The sequence below is a fragment of the Podarcis erhardii genome (genome assembly GCF_964252035.2).
Source record: "Podarcis erhardii genome assembly, chromosome: 14".
Classification (NCBI taxonomy): domain Eukaryota; kingdom Metazoa; phylum Chordata; class Lepidosauria; order Squamata; family Lacertidae; genus Podarcis; species Podarcis erhardii.
In genome coordinates this window covers 32,612,451-32,634,527 of record NC_138503.1, presented here as the reverse complement: position 1 = coordinate 32,634,527, position 22,077 = coordinate 32,612,451, and the positions used below count along the sequence as shown (strand labels likewise).

The window sequence follows — 22,077 nt, the reverse complement described above, 5'->3', positions numbered from 1 at the left end:
CTGGTGGACGCACCTGACGTTCTTCCTCAGTGTGCCAAGGACGTCCCTCATGCCGTATCCCAATCGCCAAAGCCCTCTGCACAAGCTCCTCCAGGGTCTGGGGTCTGTCTCCCCTGGCAAGTTCATCCTTAATGGGACCGCTGAGCCCCTCCCAGAACAAATCCCTCACAGGTGCACAATCCTTCTCCCAGCTTAGCGCAGTCAGTAAAGCAAAAAATCTAGAATGGTACTGACGCACAGTGGCTTTGCCTTGCCGCAATCCAAAAATTTCCCTGCGTGCAAGATCCACATCTACAGTAGACTGGAAGCAGGCATCCATCGCTTTAATGAATTCATCTGCATCGCGGCGGGCAGGGCCATCTTCACGCCACAAATTGCGCAACCAGTCTCTGGCCGGCCCATGCAAGTGAGAAACAATAAACCCCACTTTCTCCTCCTCATCTTTAAAGTCATGACGAAGCAAGTGCAATGCATACAAAACGTCTGCTCTGAAACTGGGGTAGTGCTTCAGGTTCCCATCGAAGTGGGTGACTAGGCTGCCCCCCCTCCGTCCAAGTCCAATCCCCTCTGATCTGGACCCTGGGAACCCTTCCCTGCTTGCACGTTCCCACCTTGTTTGCAGGTCCTGGCAGCGCTTCTCCATTTCGTCATGCTTCTTCTGAGACGCAAGGACTGCAGCAGTGAGTTCGGAAACTGTAGTTCGCAGCGCTGTCAACTGCTCCTCCGCAGTCATGGCTGTCACCGTTCGTGAGCTTTGCAAAAAAAAAATTTTGCGTTCTTTGGAGGGGACTTTCTGTCAGAGCCACCCTGGGTCCCAGCTCACAAGAGACCAAAGTCCAGTCCAAGCTATATACAAAAGGTTTTATTGAAGATCATTGTCGTCATTACATCCAAACTCCGTGGCTCCGCATCTGTTACCCTTAGATGTTAGAAGTCCCCTCTGAGTCCGTCCCTCCCCTGCACCAATTTAAGAGGCTTGTACTGCTCCACCTTTTCCTCTCTTTCCTTTTCCGCAGGGTCTTCCTGCCCCCCTGTCTTCCCTCTTTCCGGGACTCCCCAGAGGCTGAGTCTTCTCCCGCCTGCTCCCCCCTCCTTCGTGCTTTGGCACCAGGCTCCTCCTCAGAGCTCTCCTCATTTCCGCGCGCCTCTATATTTGAACTTGGCGCGCGTACGTTGCCTCTGACCTTCCTTTCTACAGTTACGCTGCTCTCGGTACTACACTCCTCCCTTTCAGGCAGGACGTCTTGCTCCGAACTCCTCCCCCTTCCTCCTTCCTGTCCTGCTCTTTCTGACACACTGGCAACTCCCCCCCCTCTACTCCGTTCCGACGGGGGAGCTGGTCCCGCTTTGCCACTCCCACTGGGGATTCCCTCTTCGTTCCCCTCTCTCTGACTGATTCCCTCTCTATTGCCCCTTGGCCTGACCAGGGGGGCTCCCTTCTGGGAATCCTCTGATTCGCTAGACGGACTTTGGGACAACCTCGGCTCGTTGTCGTCCTCTTCCTCCTCGCCCTCGCTCTCTGTCTCCTCTCTCCCTAAAACCCTGACAATCGTCATCTAGGATAGTGATGGGGAGCCAGTGAGCCTCCAGATGTTTTAGACTCCAGCTCCCATCAGCCCCAGCATGGCCACTGATCAGGAATGATGGGAGTTGGAGTCTAGCAACATCTGGAAGGCCACTACAGCTTCCCCACCTCTGGTCAGGGACACAGACACTCTCGTTCCTACAGCCTCTCTATTTTTTCAGATCTCTTCTTAAGAGGAAGCAACTGTTTGTGAGCGACTCGGCCAAAGTTTTCCTTTTCGTCGAGAGACGTCCTAAGGGTTAAGCAAAAATTGCCCACTTGGCTTCTCGAGTGGTTTCTGCAAAGCCTCATTACAGCTGAACTGAAGTAACCACTAAATCTTGTGTGGTTCCAGAGGTCGCTGACGTTTTGGAATACTGGCGCCAGTTCCAAAGGAAGAATTTTTCAACTCTATCGGGAGTAAAATTCTGCTGCATAGACTGAGCTGAACGAGCGACAAAGTGGGGCTGGCGGGGAGGGGGTCGTGGTACCTCACAGCAGCTGGGAAACGCCAGGCTTGCTTCCTATAAATCATTGAAGCCTCACAATCCTTCGGTGATTCCCCAGCGCTGCAGCGCAGCGTCACCGGTAGGGATGGAGGACAAACTTGCTTTGGTCCAGATCTGCAAAGCTGCCTCATTCTCACTTTCCAAAGCAATGTGCAAACTGAAACTCAGCTACCCTTTGACTGTTCCGCTTTTCTGAAATTTGTGAGTCGGTTTTCCATCCAAGTAACGTGTACGCAATGTATATATTAGTGGGAGGTGTATTAAAATGCATAGATCTGTGAAAACAACATATAAAGTGCATTATATTGGGGGAGATGCAAAATGTGTGCATCAGGCTAAATTACATAAGACAATGTAAATACATGATCAATTTACACTGAGATGCTGTTCAGTTTCAATGAGGACCATCTATCTATCTATCTATCTATCTATCTATCTATCTATCTATCTATCTGACCATTCAGTTCTGTGGCTTGAATTGAATTGTGAATGCAGCCTAAGTGGCAATAAAATTTCTGTATACTGGATGATATATAACCATGCTGATTTTTGAACTGCATTGCAAGTTTCAGAAAACAGCAAAAATCCAAAAGACAACCATTTCCAAGTCCATGCATTCATCCAGGAGGCATAAATCAGGTCAGCTGCTATCTAAATTCACAGAAACCAGGCTCCTCAAACATGCCTTGTACTAGTATGTTCTCTCTGACATGCTGGCTTCCTAGGTGTAAAATGTCCACTATGAAGTTTAACCATGTGATCTGCTGTTTACATAGATGGACTGTAAGTCAGGGAGAGATGAATCCATCAATTTAGATTTCCCACATCGCCCCATTTTCACAATCTCAAGTTCAGTTCTCCACATTACCACATCAGTTTGTGATTTTTTAAAAATAAAAAATTCCCCATCAAAATTCGTAAGCATTTTCATGCAAAACTCTCCTAATATGCCCATGTCTGTATGCAAGACAATATCCTCTAATACAATGCATTTTTGTATGTTATTTTGACTAATATTTGCACACTTTACCCCAGTACATGCATTCTTGTACAAATTTTTGACTGGAGAACTGCCTTGCAAAATTCAAAAAAGTGCAAATTTTAAAAGATGGTCGTATTTGGGTTTGTGTGTCTTTTTGGGAAGTTTGCCTTCAAATGCAAGCTGAATTGATTTTTTTCTTCTCTATTTGATGAAGAAGTCACTTGCTCTTGGTTCTGCTGTCACCTCCACCTGCAATATCAGAATAATCATACTGATGTACCTTACAGAGCAATTGTAAGGGCTAGCAGAAATGATGCATGCAGATATATATGCAGAGAAGAATGTATGTTTGTTTTTAAATTAATTGCATTTATTTATTATTTCATAAAATTTATATTCTTGGCTGTAAAAAAGAAAAACCTCAAAACGGTTGACAAAAATAATAAAACAAAATGATCAGTAGCAAAAGTTTTTTTAAAAGCTATTTAAAACATTCAGGGAATAATTACCATCAGTGATAAACTAAAAACAAATTAAAACACATGTAAACTTTCCACATATCTTGGTAGGCTTGTCTAAACAAAAATGGTTTTAGCAGGCACTAAAAAGAGGAAAGTGAAGTTGCCTACTTAATGTCAATAGTCTGGGAGTTCTATAGTGTGGCTGCTGCCACACTAAAAGATTGAATTCTTGCAGATGTGGAAATAAGTATTATGTGGCATCTGCAACAGTGCCTGTTCCACAGAAGGTGTCAAGTGGGCAAATATGGTGAAAATCAATCCCTCAAGGAAACTGGTCCCAAGTTGTCATGGGCTTCATGTGCTAATATTAATGTCTTGAACTTGGCCTGATAGCAAACTGGCAGCCAATGCTGTGGCCTCTGAGCACAAGTATTGTGTGTTGACAAGGTTTCACTCCTGTCAGCAATCATGCTGCAGCATTCTACACTAACTACAGCTTCTGGATCGAGTGCAAAGGGAAGCTCCATATTGAGAGCATCGCATTAATCCAGTATTGAAGGAACCAATGTTTGAACTACTGCGGACAGGATTTCCCAGTCCAGGAAATAATAGAATTGTAGAGTTGGAAGGGACGCGGGTGGCGCTGTGGGTAAAACCTCAGTGCCTAGGACTTGCTGATCGTAAGGTCGGCGGTTCGAATCCCCGCGGCGGGGTGAGCTCCTGTCGTTCGGTCCCAGCTCCTGCCCACCTAGCAGTTCGAAAGCACCCCTAAGTGCAAGTAGATAAATATGTACCGCTTTATAGCGGGAAGGTAAACGGCGTTTCTGTGTGCGGCACTGGTGCTGGCTCGCCAGTTGCAGCTTCGTCACACTGGCCACGTGACCCGGAAGTGTCTTCGGACGGCGCCAGCTCCCAGCCTCTTGAGCGAGATGAGTGCGCAACCCTAGAGTCGGTCACGACTGGCCCGTACGGGCAGGGGTACCTTTACCTTTACCTAGAGTTGGAAGAGACCACAAGGTCCAATCTCCGCAGTGCAATAATATTTTGCCCAACGTGAGGCTCAAACCTACAGCCCTCAGATTAAGCGTCTAATGCTCTACTGACTGAGCTATAAATGCAAATGGAGTCCAATTTCTCCCGCATCCATGCCCTCAGTAATAATGAGCTTGTGAAGGGTACGTGATATGTAGAGGAACCACAAAGTCTCTGTCAAGAAGAGCCTACCTAATGAGGGGGCAGGATGAGGGGGAGAGCAAAAGAAATTGCGGAGAGAAACTTGCTCTGAAACAGATCCATCTGCCAAGCAAACAGAAGCCACCAGCTTGTGAAGCTGTCAAGGCGTAAAATTAATGAGGCAGAAGTGAGACTCCGAGAGAGGAGGCTGGATTTTGGAGCAAATTCTCCTCCTTCATTTATTCTGGCCTGCGTATGAATGAGGCAACAAACACGTTCTCCATAGATACCGGGCAGATGGAGCCATAATGGGTCGTCCAGGTGACTGATAAATCACAAATGTTCTTGTGAATCAGAAGTCTGGAGAAGTGAGCGAATGACTCGAGCAGACCTCGAACCAGCGAGATTCGTAGGGCGGTTTGAGGCAGGGGAATGATTGCTGAGTTCTTCATTTACATTAGCCTTTCTCAACCTGTGGGTCCCCAGATGTTGTTGGACTACAACTCCCATCACCCCTTGCTAGCAAGGCCAGAGCTCAGAGATGATGGGAGTTGTAGTCCAACATCATCTGGGGAACCACAGGTTGAGAACCTCTGATTTACATGCTAAGTTCCGTCCAACACCACCGATGCTTCATTGTTGCAGCAAAGTGTGCGATTGGCTGAGGTGAGGTGACGGCACAGAATGTTCACATGCTAAAGGCACAGAGCAACTGGCAATCCAAATTCTGTGAGGGAAGGACAAGTTGTCAGTTTGTCCAGGATCAAAAACCCATCTAGAAGGCCACAAGTTATCCCAGGAACATTTTGGCACCTGAGATGAAACACAGAATGGTGTCCCCCCCCCCCCTCCTTACCAGGGAAGAAGGAGTGAGTGAAGATCTATATTAGGAACAAGGCGGGAAGAAAGATTGACATCAGAATCTGCTGCCCCTGGGGATCCATGCTGCCACCTGAGGTGGTCACCTCACCTGGCCTCATTTGTGGGCCGGCTCTGGGTGCCTCATTTACCACTTATTCATTCCCTACTCACTATCTCAGGCCAATGAGAAAGCAATGAAGGAAAGGGGGCAGAAAGCAGCAGCTGCCACTGCATGCTCGTTCCTTTGCTCCCTCTGCTTTTACCTCATGCTCCTCTTCTTTAAAAAGAACTGGCACTGGTCTTCTTCCTTGCTTTTCTGGAAGCCAGCTTGAGACAAATAAGCTTCTCCAGGTTTTCACCTATATATTTTTATGTATCACTATGTTTTTATCCCACCTTTCCTCTGAGGAGCACAAGGTGGCAGACTCGGTTCTTCCCCTCACCTATTCTATCCTCACAACAACCCTGTGACATAGGTTGGGCCAGGAGATAGTATCTGGTCCTCAGCCACCCAGTGAGCTTCACATGACTGGGTTGCGATGTGAACTCTGGTCTCTCAGGTCCTTTTTTGATACTCTAACCAAAGGTTGGAGTCTTTGGCCCTCCAGATGTTGCTGAACTACAACTCCCATCAACCCCAGCCAGCACGGCCAATGGCCAGGATTGATGGGAACTGTAGTTCAGCAACATCTAGGTAGCCAAAGGTTCCCCCCCCACCTGCTCTAACCACTATACCACCGCTGCCCTGAGATCCTTCATGAACTCTGCTTCGCCCAGGAGAGCTTCCCGCGGGGGACTGAAACCTGGGCTTGCAACCCAGCCAGCCTTGTCCTCCGCACTTCATGCCGGAATTGTTCCGGGCGTCTGAGAAGGCCTCCCTATTTCCCGCCTGAATGGGAGAGACGATTCGCCAGGGCCGCTTGGCCATAACGGATGCTAATGCGTTCCCAATCTGCCACTGACCGTGTGAAGTGGGCCAGCCGTTGCTCATAGGGAACATCTGTGCATTTATTTCACATTACTGGCCCGAGCATTTCCAGCCCGGGATGTTATTGCGACGGCCAGGCAGCTGTTCCGACCCCCGTATCGTGTTCCGAGAGCAGACGTGCCTGGTGGACGGTGGCCTGGAGACCCCTCCCTCCCTCTGCCCCGCTCCCTCCCGATGACATGTGCAGCAAAAGGGCAGATTGTGAATGTCAATTTTACACCTAATTTAACATGAGCTAGCATGCCTAGGCGTGTTTCCTAATGCAACGCCGTTCCACCCCAGGTCCTCAACAGCCGTTTTCTTTTGTTGTCTGTGAACCGCTCTCTGGGGTCTTCAGTGTGCCAGGCGGGCAGGGTTGTGTTTTTTTTAACTCCTCAGTTACTGGCTGCAGAGATCAAATTGGCACGTGGTTGGTCCAACAGCAGCAGTTTCTTGTATCGGCATCAGCGAATAAGGGGGAAGGAGTAAAAACGTTGCCTTGGCAAACACCTTCCTGTAGCACTTGTTTCCCCGTTGTTGGGAATGCAGAGTGCAACAAGAATCTACTGGCAGGAGAGGGAGAGGGAGAGAAATCAGGCAGCTGGGAAAAGTGCCGAACTCTCTCCCCCCACAACTGTTCATTTGTCTTCATAACACACACAGCAATCCCACCACTCTCATGCCTTCAACCAGGCTTAGTTAAACTATGGAACCCGCTTCTGTCGGAGGCAGTGATGGCCACCAATTTGGATGGCTTCATAGAATTGTACAGCTGGAAGGGAAATCATCTAGTCCGACCCCTTGCAATGCAGGAATCTCAACTAAATCATACATAGCAGATGGCAGTCCAATCTCCGCTTAGAAACCTTCTGTGAATGGGGATCCACCGCCTTCGAAGTCTGTTCCACTGTCGAACTGCTCTTGCCACCAGAAAGTTCTTCCTAATGTTTGATCAGAATCTCTTTTCTTGTCATTTGAATCCATTGTTTTGGGTTCTACCCTCTGGAGCAGCACAAAACAAGTTTTCTCCATCTTCCATGGATATCTGAAGAATATTTGAAGAATCCTTTAAAAGACAATTGGACCAATTGATGGAAGAGAAGGCTTCAGTTTGGGCAAAATTTCAGCAATCATAATCCTTGTTTTCTCTCCCCCCTCCCCCCATTCCAACTCCCTCTCTCTCTTTTGGGGCATTGGTAGGAGAAGAAAAACGGGGTGCCGTGATGGAGGCCTCTGACTACCATCTGGATCCTGAGATTATTCACCAGATGTTGCTTGCTAAAAATGCGTAAGTGTTCTTCAAACACAACCCTGCAGCTGGCCACCCCATTAATATGAACAATATTTGGTGGAAGGTGTTTTAATCGAAACCATCACTGCAGAGCGCAAGAACGTTCCTGGGAAGTTTATATATATATATATATATATGAGCCATCTCATTCCCCTTTCTCTCTCTTCCCCTCCGCCTTGTTCTTGTACAACAGTTATTGCTCCGAAACATCTGGTTTCACAGTTTTACAAAAGTAGGTGGATTTCCACCATGTAGTGCTTTCCTTGTTGACAAGGTAGAATTTTTTAATATGGGGTTACTATCATCCAGACTTCCTCCGCCTCCTCATTTATATGATGGATACCTCTAAATAGTCCCCGAGGTTCTCCATCTTCAATCCGCCAGGCCAGTTTTATTACCTTCTATACAAGACACCTAGATGTCTGGGTTCCCGTTTCCCGCCCCTCTTTGAGGAAATCCAAGACCTTAATGTAAGTGGGGCCACAATGATGGGGCTGGTTGTGGTGGTGGTTTTCCTTCTCCCCCCCCCCCCCCGGTCCCCAAGGACCGTTGTTACAGCTTCAAGCTCAGAAGTTTAGAATCCCAGATCGACAAAGACAAATTCTCGCAGGCAGCTACAAGAGCCGGCAGGCAACAAGCTGAATCTGTAAGAATCCCTGAGGTCCCTTTCTGAGTCTCCCTCCTGAGACACCAGCTTGTTTCTATCAAGGTGGAAATGCCTTATACAGAGACAGACCATAGCTCCACCTAGCTCAATAATGGCAGCACTGATTGGCAGCAGCTCTGCAAGGTTTCAGACAGGTATAATACTACTCCCCCCTCTTCTGGTTTCTGGCAACTGGTATTCAGAAGCATTACTCCCTCTGACCATGGAGGCAGAGTGTAGCTATTGTGGCTAATAGTCATTGATAATGCCTTGTCCTCCATCACTTCCTCTTGTGGCAATGAGTTCCATAGTTTAACTACATGCTAGGGTAAGAAGTACATGCTAGGGTAAGAAGGCTGTCGTACAGGAATGCTGGGAGACATCTCTGTATCTCTTTTGGAAGGAGAATATATGGTCTATTTCTGTTTTAGAAGAAAAGATTACATGCATTTAATAATACAAATGATGTCAAATATTTTGTTGAAATACGGCATCTGTTTATAAAATACTTTACTGATAATCCTGAAGAACTACCGAAATCACAGATTGGACTAGGGCAGACTTAACTCAATTGATCTGTCCTAGAGGGGGAAGTGGGGCAAGCTGGGATTTGGCTTTTGTATTCCTTCCTTTCTTTTTTGTAATTGTTCTATATTGCAAATCAATAAAACTATATTTTTTATATTAAAAAAAACTTAAAAAAGAGAAAAGTACAGGCATACCTTGGTTTTCAAACAGCCTAGTTCTTGAACATTTTGACTCTCGAATGATCGAAACACGGAAGTGACTGTTCCAGTTTTCTAACGTTCTTTTGGAAGGCAAAAGTCTGATGGGGCTTCCATGGCTTCTGATTGGCTGCAGGACCTTCCTGCAGCCAATCAGAAGCCGTAATTTGGAAGTCGAATGCTTTGGAAGTCGAACGGACTTCCGGAACGGATTCCATTCAACTTCCAAGGTACCACTGTAATAAATAAATAAATAAATAAATAAATAAATAAATAAATAAATAGGTTTTGTTTGTTTGTTTGTTTGTTTTTAAGGATTGCTATGTGACTCTTAGGGATGGGGCAAATCTGTTGATTCCAGTTTCTCTCTGTTTCTAATTTCCCAATCTTAAATTCACTTCTCCACATCAGATTTAGAAAAAAGTCTTGCAAAAGGTCCTCATTAAAATTCACCAGCATTTTGTTGTGAATTTCTCCTGATATACATATTTTTGCATACCATTTTGCCTAACATAAGCATCTTTGCCAGGCATTTCTCCCCCAATATGACACATAGGAACATTATTCCTCCATATATTCTTTTTTTTTTTACACATTAGGTGGTTGAAGAACAGCATTGTGAAAGTATGAATCTCAAAAGTTGGCGCATTTTTTATTCCCGTATTGTTTGGAAAAAGACAATTGGGTAGTTTCGCTTTAAATGTGAACTGAATCGAATTTCTCCTCCAACCCTGCTGGACATTACCTTTCGACATTCCTACTGACTCCACACCACACAGAAGGAAAGGGGAGGTAAAGAGGCAGAAAATAAAATTAACAGCCTGTTTTAAAGGAGGATTTTCTTTACGTCTCAAGTTTACTGGCCACTGCAAAACAGGTTTTTGCAACCTCCTTTTTCATGGAGGCCTTGTTTTCAGCTTGTTTTATATAGTAGCTTTTTTGTGCAATATAAAAAAGAAGTGTTGTGGAGCCCTGTGCAACTCCCCCCCCCCTTTTTTTAAAAATACTTCAGGGAGTTATTTCACCATGAAATATATCTGCCAGTGGGCCAGGCCTGTGTTGCAAAGCTGAAATGAACACAGTAAATTGTACGGAGGAATTTGTTTAACCTCTAACCTTCAAGTAATAAGGAGAGTGCTAAATGTTTTGGCACACGCTGATATATTTTTATAACACTTGGCAAGGCCTGCTGGAGGACTAAAAGCGGGAGGGCAGGGGGGGAGGCTGAAGAAACTGGATTTCTTCAAACTGCAGCTCCCAAAAGCTTTTACACAACCTGATGGTTGAGACCTGCGGAAACAGGGCTGAATCTCTCTGTGCTGCGACGCTGGGTTCCTCCATTGTGTGAGATCGTTTGGCATATTATGACCTTCCGTCCAAGAATGACTCCATCATGAAACCCACGGGCAGCAGGTTAACATAAGAAATCAGAATCTGATGTGAAGCCTTCAAGCAGGACTTGAGTACAACAGCAGCGCTCACTTGTGATTCCCAGAAACTGGTGTTCAGAAGATACTGCTTCTGATCCTGAAGGAATAACACCACTACCATGAACACAAGAAGAGTCCTGTTGGACCAGGCCAACAGACTACCTAGTTCAGCATCCTTTTCCCACAGTGCCCAGCCAAAATGCCAAGCAGGACTTGCGTGTGACCATAGCACTCTCTCCATTCATGACTGCCAGCAATTGGTACTCAGAAGCACACTGCCTCCAACAGTGAGGGTAGCTCTTCGACACTAAACATAAATGCCAGTTCTGAAACCCGGAAGTGAGTGCAGTTCATCCACTGGCATGAGACTGGTTTTGAACTGTCCTGTCTGTCTTTGGTAATAAGGCAGAATATTTGCACCTAATTTCCTTTGCAAATCAAGCAACGCGCTCCCAGAGCCAGCAGCCAATCGCCAAATGGTAGGGAGGAGAGATCCGGGCTGAATATTTGCATGATGGCAAAATCCATCTCAGGTTTGTATCTTGGCAAAGAGAGAATGCCAAACTCCTAATATTTATGCCCTGCGAGGGAAATATAGGGATCTTCCAACAACTCTCATCATTTGTAACAAACTACCATAGCCTTGGGTGGCACTGTGGTCTAAACCACAGAGCCTAGGGCTTGCCGATCAGAAGGTCAGCGGTTCGAATCCCCACGACGGGGTGAGCTCCCGTTGCTCTGTCCCAGCTCCTGCCAACCTAGCAGTTCAAAAGCATGTCAAAGTGCAAGTAGATAAATAGGTACTGCTCCAACGGGAAGGTAAATGGCATTTCCGTGCGCTGCTCTGGTTCGCCAGAAGCGGCTTAGTCATGCTGGCCACATGACCCGGAAGCTGTACGCTGGCTCCCTCGGCCAGTAAAGCGAGATGAACGTTGCAACCCCAGAGTCGTCCACGACTGGACCTAACGGTTCAGGGGTCCCTTTACCATAGTCTCCAACATTTTTCTAATGAAAAAAGGGATGTCCTCCTTTTCCAAAATAATAGTCAGTGCTTCTTTTTCTAAAAAAATGTTTAGGGGTACTCTCATTTTGACTCAAGAAAATCACCATTTTATAGTTCAAATTGGGAGAAATAAATACAGCAAATGGACAAAAGTACAAAGATTCACAAAGCGCTTAGGGGTATGTGTATACCCATGGGTCGCCCCCAGAAAAAAAAGCACTGATAATAGTAATAATGATTTTACTATTTATGCCCCACCCATCTGACTGGGTTGCCCCAACCACACTGGGTGACTGCCAACATATACAAAAACATAATAGGACATTAATATTTTTTAAAAAACTTCCCTATAGAGGGCTTCCTTCAGATGTCTTCTAAAGGTTTTATAGTTACTTATCTCCTTGGCTCGGGGTTTGCATAACTCCATACCCTCCAACATTTCTCCAATGAAAATAGGGACATCCTAAGGGAAAGCAGGACATTCCGGGATCAAATCAGAAACTGGAACGGCTTCTATAAATCCAGGACTGTCCCTGGAAAATATGGACACTTGGAGGGTCTGAACTACAGCTCCCAGGATACTTTGGTGGAAGCCACAACTGTTTAAAGCACTTCAAAAGTATGGAGTAAATGTGGCCAACAATGAGCTAGATGGACCGACAGTCTGGCTCAAGGTTTCTTCCTCTGTTCCTGTTCCCTCAGCTTCTGCTGCAGTGGCTGTTGAGGGCAGCGATATCTGGCAGAAAAGGGAGTCAGTTGCTCAACATGTCCCATTTTGTCCCCGGGAGGGAAAAACCACCAAGCCCGATATTCCCAAGCAGAGCAAGTGCCAAAGCCACTTCTGGCTCCTCAGCTGGCTTGGCAGTTGAAAGCCTTCCAAGAGGTGCTTTCTTTATTATTTTTTAATTAGCTGCAAGGAACGAAACAGGCAGGACTCAGCCAAACAAGCAGGACAAAATGTGCTGGGACAGGCTGCCTGCCTGACCTGCAGAAATCAGTCACAACTCAACGGAGTGAGTGCATTTGGCCCCTTCTAATAAGACACATTATCCCTGTTTTGGAAGACGCAGTTTTAGATGGTGCTGAGCCGGTCAAGCAACACTGCCTGCAGAGCGGGTGCAAAAGGAAGGGTCAGGTCTTATTAACATTTACTCAGGTTTATGAATAAACTTTATTTATTCATGCCCATTAATTTCAATAGGTCTACTCTGTGTAGGACTAATGCCAAATGCAATCCGAAGACAGACAGAGAGAGAGAGAGAGAGAGAGAGAGAGAGAGAGAGAGTTTTTCATAATGGCTCAGTTGGTTAGAGCGTGGTGCTGATAATGCCACAGTTGCAGGTTTGATCCCCGTGTGGTACGGCTGCATATTCCTGCATTGCAGGGGGTTGAACTAGATCAGGGGTCAGCAACCTTTTTCAGCTGTGGGCCAGTCCACCATCCCTCAGACCTCGTTGGGTGCTGGACTATATTTTTTTGGGGGAAATATGAATGAATTCCTATGCCCCACAAATAACCCAGAGATGCATTTTAAATAAAAGCACACATTCTACTCATGTAAAAACACGCTGATTCCTGGACCGTCCACAGCCCAGATTGAGAAGGCAATTGGGCCGCATCCGGCCCACGGGCCTTAGGTTGCCTACCCCTGAACTAGATGGTCGCTTCCAACTCTACAATTCTATGATAAATCTTTGATATGTGTGTGAGAGAGAGCTCAAGGCAGCATGCATTGTCCTCCTCATTTAATCTCTACAACGCTGTGATGTAGGGCTAGGCTGAGAGATAGTGACTGGCTCAAGGTCGCCCAGTGAGCTGCATGAATGAGTGGGGCTTTGAACTCTTGTCTCTCCCAGGCCCTAGTCCAATGCTCTAATCACTATGACACATTTTTTTTGGGGGGGGGGAATAAGGGGCAAGGGTTTTGTGAAATAACGCATCACCCAGAGAAAGTGAACAGAGAGAAGTTTCTCTCCCTTTCTCATAAGAGAAACCAGTGAGGTCACCCAATGAAGGTGAACATTGGAAGATTGAGGACAGAGAAAAGGAAGTTGTTCACCTCACACAAGCTGAGCCATAACAGGGATGGGTATCCAAACACCCACTTCTTAAGGGGAAATCTTCACAGCACAGCCATTGTCTCTTAGGCATTAAAATCCCCCCCCCAATTGTGTCCCACAAATCTATTGCCCACAGGACTGCAGAAGAGGAACCAGAAGTTCTGTTTCTGAAAAGCACAAATGGGAAGAATCCACAATTATACTTCTCTGTTCAGTAAGATTAAGGAAGAATCGTTCTCTTCTTCTTTTTTCAGATTCCTTTGTCCGGGCATCATTTCAGGTGGGGGTCTTGTTCCTTCAAAGAACAATGAGTGCTCTTCAAAGCATGGAAGGGTCAGGGGCAGCATCTCTCCCTGGGGAATGCCCCTCTGGTTCCTGACATCTCTTTCCTCATTCACCTGTTCCCCTGGAAGTTTTCAAAAGTTTTAGGGTGAGCAGCGTGGGGAAGTGCACAGGGGCCTCCAGGCCCATTGGAAGTCGGAGGTTGTGATTATGTTAGGATAACAATTGACATGTTGCTGAAAAAAGAGGAAATGCATCAAGGAAAAATAAAATGAAGGCACGGATTTGCATGGAATTTGCACCTGCTCAGATGCAAATTTAGAAATAGTTACAAAGGCCTTGTTTGCACACTATACATTTCAAGCAGTATCATACCACAGCAGTTAAGGTGCTCCTTTTGGGAAGAACTATAGTTTGTTAAAGGTGCTGGGAGTTGTTAGGAGACCCCAGTTCCCCTCAAGGGGCTACAATTCCCAGAGTGCTTTAACAGTCAATCCCTCTTCCCAGGTAACTCTGGGAATTGCAGCTGTGAGGGGCATCGGGGGTCTCTCAACAATGCTCAGCAGTCTGAACAAACTACATTTCCCAGCATTCTTTGCAGGGGGGGAACCATGACTGTTTAAAAGTGACATGATGCTGCTTGAAACGTATAGTGCAGAAGAGGCCTATAACAAGAATATTATTTATTTGGTTGTGTACACACCATTCATTTAAAGTGCATTCAGAGCACACTCCCCTCCCTTAAGATCCTGGGAACCATAGTTTATGTTATGTACTGAAGTTCTCACCCTGGGCCAGCAGGGGGATACTGTAGATAGTTTTCACTCAGCTCCACATATGCAAATAAGGGATTGAAACTGACGTTCAGTGATTGGATAGTTACAGAAAGTTGTTACAGTTGCGTTGTACTGGAGCTCTATATAAGCAGGCTGGCTGAACCCTTCAGTTCTGTTCTGTTCTGGCCTGTGAATAAACAAGAGCTGTTTGAAGAATTGCTGTGTTGTCCGATATGTTCACCCACAACTTAACAGTTCACTCCTCACAGAGTTACAATTCCCAGCACCCTTAAGCAACTCCAGTTCGCAGGATGAACTGCAGGGTGTGTGTGTGCCTTAAATATACTTTAAATGCATGGTGTGTATGTAGCCCCACCTCTTTCTCTCTCGCTATAGTCTATCTCACCTTAGTGAGGAAGACTGTGCCCAGGTGCTTGTTCAGTCTGATGTTCAGGTGCTCATGCCTGAGATGCAACTACAAGAGCCTCCCACCCACCCGATCTCCCTTCTTAGGGTTCTGTATCTACAAACCACACTGACAGCAGACGTTGCTGTACAAATAAAGAACCGTCCTCCCTAACATAGGACACATGGCCATCTCAGATTAGGAAAACTATGGGGCATGTTCTCCAGAGTGGGATTAGGTTTAAAACAACGGTTTATTTGGCAAAGAAACAGTTTTGTCTGTGTGCATTCCAAATCAAACTGCAATTGGTGCGGGGGGGGGGCGGCTTGCTAATTCCTACCACTGAGTGGGGATCAACAAGACAATGCCCCCCCCCTCTCTCTCCAGGGCAAAGTTTGAGGCTGGTCCCTCCTTACTTCCATAGTGCAATGCCCACACGGGTGAAAATGGGTGGCAGCAGAGCCTGGTTGGATCACCCTGTCAGCACTCGGTCCTTTTCCTAGCTGGGATTCCAAAATACAAAGCAGGGGTGACGTGCCAGTATCATGATGATGATGATTCCAGAAGTCTCGGCAAAAGGGGACCGTCTGGAATTCCACCCCTCTGCCACACATGTGATCAGGCATTCAGAGTGCCGCAATTAGTTGTCGGTTCTGTAGCCTGCCATTTTTCTGTCCAATTAATTCTTTTATAGTGGACCGGATAAAGGGAGACAAAGGCCTTGCAAGCAGTAATGAATCATTAACATTCAGCAGCGCTCTTTCTCTCCCTCTCTCTCTCTCATTCCCTTGGCATCCCACCAGAGACTGGTCATGCCTTGCATTCATTCCATGTGCACCGGTGAAACTTCGCTCTCCAACTTCTTTTAAAAAAGAGAAAGCAAGTGAAAAGGAAGAGAAGAAATGACAAACTTCCTCCTTTCCCAGAGAGAAACTGCCGCTTCCTTGCACCGTCGCGGGAGACTCTGCATTTGATGCATGCAAGGCCTGAGCTGGTCAGAGGCAGCAGGCCTTGCTTCTAACCTGGCAAAGACCCTGTTCCAAGAGAAAGCCAGGATTTAATTAGTTGGCACCTTCCTGCGTTTGGGCCCTGGTAACTGCCCATCCTTTGACAACCTCCAGCACCAGTCATGAACAGGGAGCTGGCTAGAATCGCACTGGAGAGTGTGTAGGTTAGAGTTGGTGGTTCCGATTGATTAGGTAAGGAAATTAAATGTCCGTTGTTTTATTCGATTGGGGGTAAGGAAATTATTTCAGCCTGAGAGCTGCGCTGCTTTCTGGGCAGCTGGCTGAAGGCCACATGTCGTCAGTGGGTGGAGCTCAAGGCAAAAGCTGGTGGAGCAATGGATATAAATGTTACCTTTGGACCAGGGGTGCCATTTCACCCTCAGGATTGTGGGCACCTGCCGCCATAACGGGGACATCCAATGTCATGCCTGATGTACAATGTTGTGTCACATTTTTGGAGGGGGGCTCCTCCGAAAATGTGACACGATGTGCATTGTGCGTGTGGCATCACACGCACTATGTCATTCTTCCTTCCTTCTTTCTTTCTTTCTTTCTTTCTTTCTTTCTTTCTTTCTTTCTTCAGGTTAAGAACTTTGCTTCAGGATGAGAACAGAAATCATGCATTGGCAGCAGGAGGCCCCATTAGCTAAAGTGGTACCTCAGGTTAAGAACAGTTTCAGGTTAAGAACGGACCTCCGGAACAAATTAAGTTCTTAACCCGAGGTACCACTGTACTAAAATCCAAGGCTTTCCAGTTGCTGACTACTGCATTCCAGCATCTCACTTTTTTTGCCTTGAAGACGTCTAAATGAATTTTTCTTTGACTGAAGCAGTGTTTTCAGTTACGCCCAACAGGTCTGTGCCACATGGAATGATCAACCCCCAAAGGTAATGACTGGTCAGTAAATAGGATGTCACCAGTTCCCCTCCTTTCGTTTAACTACATTTTTCTCGAGGCTGGATTCTCCGTCGGAGTGAGGTTCATGCTTGGCAGCTACCAAGCTTGAATTTTAGCTATAGCTCCCATCTCATGGCTACCAAAACAAGGCCAGGAGAAGGAGAGAACAGTGCAGATTTGATTCCTCTCTGCTGCACGTGGCTTATTGTTTTGCTCCCTGCCTTGAAATGTAAATTACACAGAAGTCTTTCATGCTAAGTTCTCCATTTCCTTCCCCTGGAAGTCGAAATCTAAATGGGAGTGGCAGTAGAATATTAATGAATGGTGCTGTGTTTAAGAAGAGGGACTTTCCCCCTGTTATCAGGAAGAAATCTGAAGATCGTCAATGAAACACGTTTCCTCTTTCTTTGTTCTCAATGCTACACCTGTATTGCTGAACCAGAAGGCTTATTTTGATTTCTCCAAATACAGTTGGGGATGGGGAGAAAAAAGAGGAACTTTTATAATTCGTTGCTGATTTTTTCCCCCTCTTGTAGGCTGAGGTCAACACCTAATAGTGTTTTTAAGCTTAGGAGAACCAGATTTGCTTAATAGATAAAATAACAGGATTATTATTTTTAAATGGATATTTAATAGATAACTTCCTCATAGACACTCACATCCTATGACGGATTAGAGATGTTTGCAAATGGGTAAAATATAGAAAATCCACTGAAGACGGGGGGGGGGGGGCGCTTGGATGATAGAGGTGGTGGCTGAAAACAAAGACCTAGCCAGGTTTGGACTGAATTCCAAATAGCTGGTGGAACTGTCAAGCCATAATAAGATTCTGTGATAAGAAAGGCGCTCTGTGTATGCTCAGAGGTGCCTTCCTCTCTCTATATATAACTATGGAAAATAAATGAATAAACCTGCAAGTGAACTGCAGTGTCCAATGACACAAAATCCACCATCTCCCCACACTGTATTACCCAATATTTGCATGCAGAAAGAGCTGAGAGAGACCTCCTTTCTTAAACCCCAGAGAGCCATTGCCTGACAAAATAGAATGGGACAAGTGCAAACCTTGCTTCACCTCATGTGAGGTGGCCCCACTGCCCCACTCCCCACTCTCTGTGCCCTGGTGACAGCTTCCTCCATAGCCTCTTTGTTGGCTCTGGGGCCATCTTGCCCAGACCCTGCTTTGAGAAGATTCTGCCCGCCATTAACCCTCATTTGAATTGTGTGGGATAATGTAATAATCATGTGACAAGTTACATAATTAATCTTCTAACCTTCCGCCACAGTGGACAGCCAGACAAATGCCGCCATTTTTGTCAGGAGCCAAACTGCAGGAGAATGGAAACAAAGGTCCAGGTGACGGACACAATTTGGAACAGAATTTGACACCATCTTACATCTTACAGCCTCGAGTGACAAAATAATTTGATGGGCCCTGAGTAAGATGTTCCTTGAGGAAGTAGGTGGGGAGAGACCACGTGGGCTGCTTTGCCTCAGACATCAACAAGCCTTGTTATCTCCCTGATAGAACCACTGTAAGCAGCTTCGTTTGCATCCCTGGACATTTTAAAAAGCAGATGGTTCTGGGAGCTGGGAACTTTAATTTCCCACAGTGCCCCAGAGCCAGCCCCTGACGACACCCACTACAGCTCACCAAAGTTATTAACCACTTTTTTATTTACTGTTGGCCATCTGGAGACCAAAGTTAATCCCAGGTCTTGCAGCCCCCAACAGGAAGCCTGAAGTTTTCCCCTACCTAATCAATCAGTTTTATTGTGTGTGTACAGTCCACAGACCAATTACAGTCAGTCTGTGGAGTTAAGAGCAGCATGCTCATTTCAAATTATTGAGATTGTATAGAACAAGGCTTGGTAATACGTGGCCCTCCCAAAGTTCTTGGGATATCCATCAGCTCCAGTCATGTATGGCCAGTCATTTGGGTGCCCAGTAACATGTAGGGCAGAGCACAGGTTTGCCTCCCTTCCTGTTTCTTCTTTTGAGAATTCTATCTCACCCTTCCTCCGGCTACTTTTCTTGCATTTATATCCCCACCTTTCTTCTGTCATGGAACCACAGGTTCCCAGAGAGCCTCCAGGTATTCACCAAACTTCCTGAACTTCAACAAGTTGGTGGCCCCATGTGCCATCATCAGCAGTGATGGTCCCCAATTTGGATGGCTTTACAAGAGGATGAGACAAATTAATGGAGGAGAAGGCCATCAATGGCTGCTGGCCATGATGGCTATTCTCTACCTCCACAGTCAAAGGCAGAAATGCTTATGAATACCAGTTGCTGGAAACTGCAGGATTGGAGAGTTGCTGTTGTACCCAGGTTCTGATTGTGGACTACCCATGAAGCCTTCCGGTTGGCCAGTGTGAGAACTAGATAAGACACTGGCTTGATTCAGCACAACAACCCTTCTTTCATTATAATTATATTTATGTGCCATGTTTCCTCCAAGGAGCTCAATATGGTGTACATGGTTCTCCCTTGGTTTTATCTTCACAACAACCCTGTGAAGTAGTTTAGGCTGAGAGACTCTGACTGGCCCAAGGTCACCCAGTGAGCTTTGTGGCCAAGTGGGATTTGAACCCTGCTCCCCCACTTGCTCTCTGCAGTTCTAATTGCCTGGGATAGGTAAAGATCTGAAAGGGTGTGGCTGCCATTGAACTCTGGTCCTGCTTGTGGCCTTCTTCCCTTTGGGACATCTGTTTGACCACTGTGAGGACAGGATGCTAGAGTAGGTGGGCCCGCTTTGGGCTGATCCAGCAGCCAGATTCTACTTATGTTCTTGCAACAGTTCCAGCCATGCTGGAAACTCCCCAACATGTCCTTAGGGGACAGGACATACAACTACATAAGAATCACTCCACTGTCTGCATCTTAAGACCTGCAGGCTGCTTCAAAGCACACACAGCTGCCAGATTTTTTTCTTTTTATGGGTGGAACCAGGGGCAGGTTTCACCTGATCATGGGGGTGGAATTTGGTGAAGCTTTGGCAGACCAAGTGGGTATTGATACGTTTGGAGCCTAGTGAATAAGGATGCAGAGTCAGACCATCTAGCTCACCACTGTCTACACTGATGCAGGGACGCAGGAGGTACTGTGGTCTGAACCACTGAGCCTCTTAGGCTTGCTGATCGGAAGGACCATGTGATGGGATGAGCTCCTGTTGCTCTGTCCCAGCTTCTGCCAACCTAGCAATTCAAAAGCACACCAGTGCAAGTAGATAAATAGATACCGCTATGCCGGGAAGGTAAACGGCATTTCCATGCGCTTTGGCTTCCGTCACAGTGTTCCGTTGTGCCAGAAGCAATTTGGTCATGCTGGCCACATGATCCTGAAAGCTGTCTGTGGACAAACGTTGATTCTCTTGGCCTGAAGCGAGATGAGCACCACACCCCATTGACTGGACTTAACCTTCCAGGGGTCATTTACCTATTTACCTATTTGCCTTTTTATACTGACTGGGAACAGCTCTTCAAGGTTTCAGACTTACCCACAGGAACATGGGAAGCTACACCGAGTCAGACCATTGGTCCATCTAGCTCAGCATCGTCTACACAAGGGATGGTGATCCTGTGGTCTACAACTCCCATCAGCCTTGGCAATGTGGCCACTAGCTGGGGGATGTTTGGATCTATAGTCCAGCAACATCTGGAGGGCCAGATTCCATGTGCTTCGTCTACACTGGTGCAGACAGAGGTCTTTCTTAACCCTGCCTGGAGATGCTGAGCAGTGGGAGAACTCCTGGCTTCTTGACCAGGCATGAAACACACCTGCTTAGATGTACGAGGTTCATCAAGATAGGATGTGGAGGAAATCTAAGGACCAAATCATTCTTCCTTGAGCAGGGGTGGCAAACCTATAGTCCTCCATATCTTGTTAGACCCACAACTCCCATCATTCATGACAATTGACCATGGTGGCCAAGACTGGGTGTTCCTCTAAGGACATCTGGTGGACACCAACCTAGCCAATGCTGTACTAAAGGCAGACTGGCATTGGGCCTTTCCTTTTCAGCACACATATTCTCCATACATTTCCAAGGAAGAGATATGGAGACTTGTTTATTCTCTTGAGTGACACAGTGATCAAAAGATGGGCTGTTTATGGGAAGACCACCAGGGAAACTAGGCAGAGGGGCTTCAGAAGCTGCATGCTGTAGTCCACATAGCCAGAGCAGAATCCTTTAAGCATCACTGCATTTTTAAGGAAACCAACCTGATTCACACTTCCTGGATTAGAAATTGAAGAAATGGAAGGGACCGAAAGGATTGCCTCGTCCTACCAACTGCAATGCATGTGGATTAGAGCACAGCTATCCTTTGGATTCTGCACATGTTGGTATTTTTGGCTTTTTTAAAAAAAGCATCTCCAAATGTGTATTAAAAAGCACACTTTTAAAAATGCAAGAATTGTGTGCATGTGGGAGAAGACAGGCATGTGCATGAGTACACAACAAGCTGACTCTAGTTCCAAGGCTGGCAGGTGATGATCTCTACTGCCAGAAAGCAGGGAGGAGGAGGAGGAGGGTTTGGATTTGATATCCCACTTTATCACTACCCAAAGGAGTCTCAAAGTGGATAACATTCTCCTTTCCCTTCCTCCCCCACAACAAACACTCTGTGAGGTGAGTGGGGCTGAGAGACTTCAGAGAAGTGTGACTAGCCCAAGGTCACCCAGCAGCTGCATGTGGAGGAGCAGGGAAGCGAACCCGGTTCACCAGATTACGAGTCTACCGCTCTTAACCACTACACCACACTGGAGGAAGATGTGGCCCTCCAATTCCCATCAGCCCCTGCTAGGATGGCCAGATGCCAGGGCCAGGATGATGGGAGCTGTACTCCGGAAACATGCAGAAAGTCACAGGTTCCCCATTCCTGTTGTAGAGCATTAAATAGGACTGTGTAACACAAGCCCCTTTCCAGGAGTTCCAAATCCATGGACAATGTAAATGTTCTAATGCAGTGCTTCCCAAACTTCCCCCATTAGAACACTTGGGAAATTGCTGAAGATTCTTGTGGACGCCTGCA

At 46.4% G+C, this 22,077-nt stretch overlaps 2 long non-coding RNA genes across 2 annotated transcripts in view; one reads left to right on the top strand and one right to left on the bottom strand.

The window, feature by feature from the left end:
- Nucleotides 1–22,077, top strand: part of LOC309329509 — a 219,638-nt gene that overhangs the window by 5,898 nt on the left and 191,663 nt on the right. The gene's annotated exons all lie outside the window — the stretch shown is intronic.
- LOC309329704 lies at nucleotides 6,979–8,287 on the bottom strand. The gene is made up of 3 exons (XR_014151218.1): nucleotides 8,207–8,287; nucleotides 7,446–7,583; nucleotides 6,979–7,083 (listed from the first exon to the last, which is right to left on the bottom strand). It is a non-coding gene; the product is annotated as an uncharacterized lncRNA (long non-coding RNA).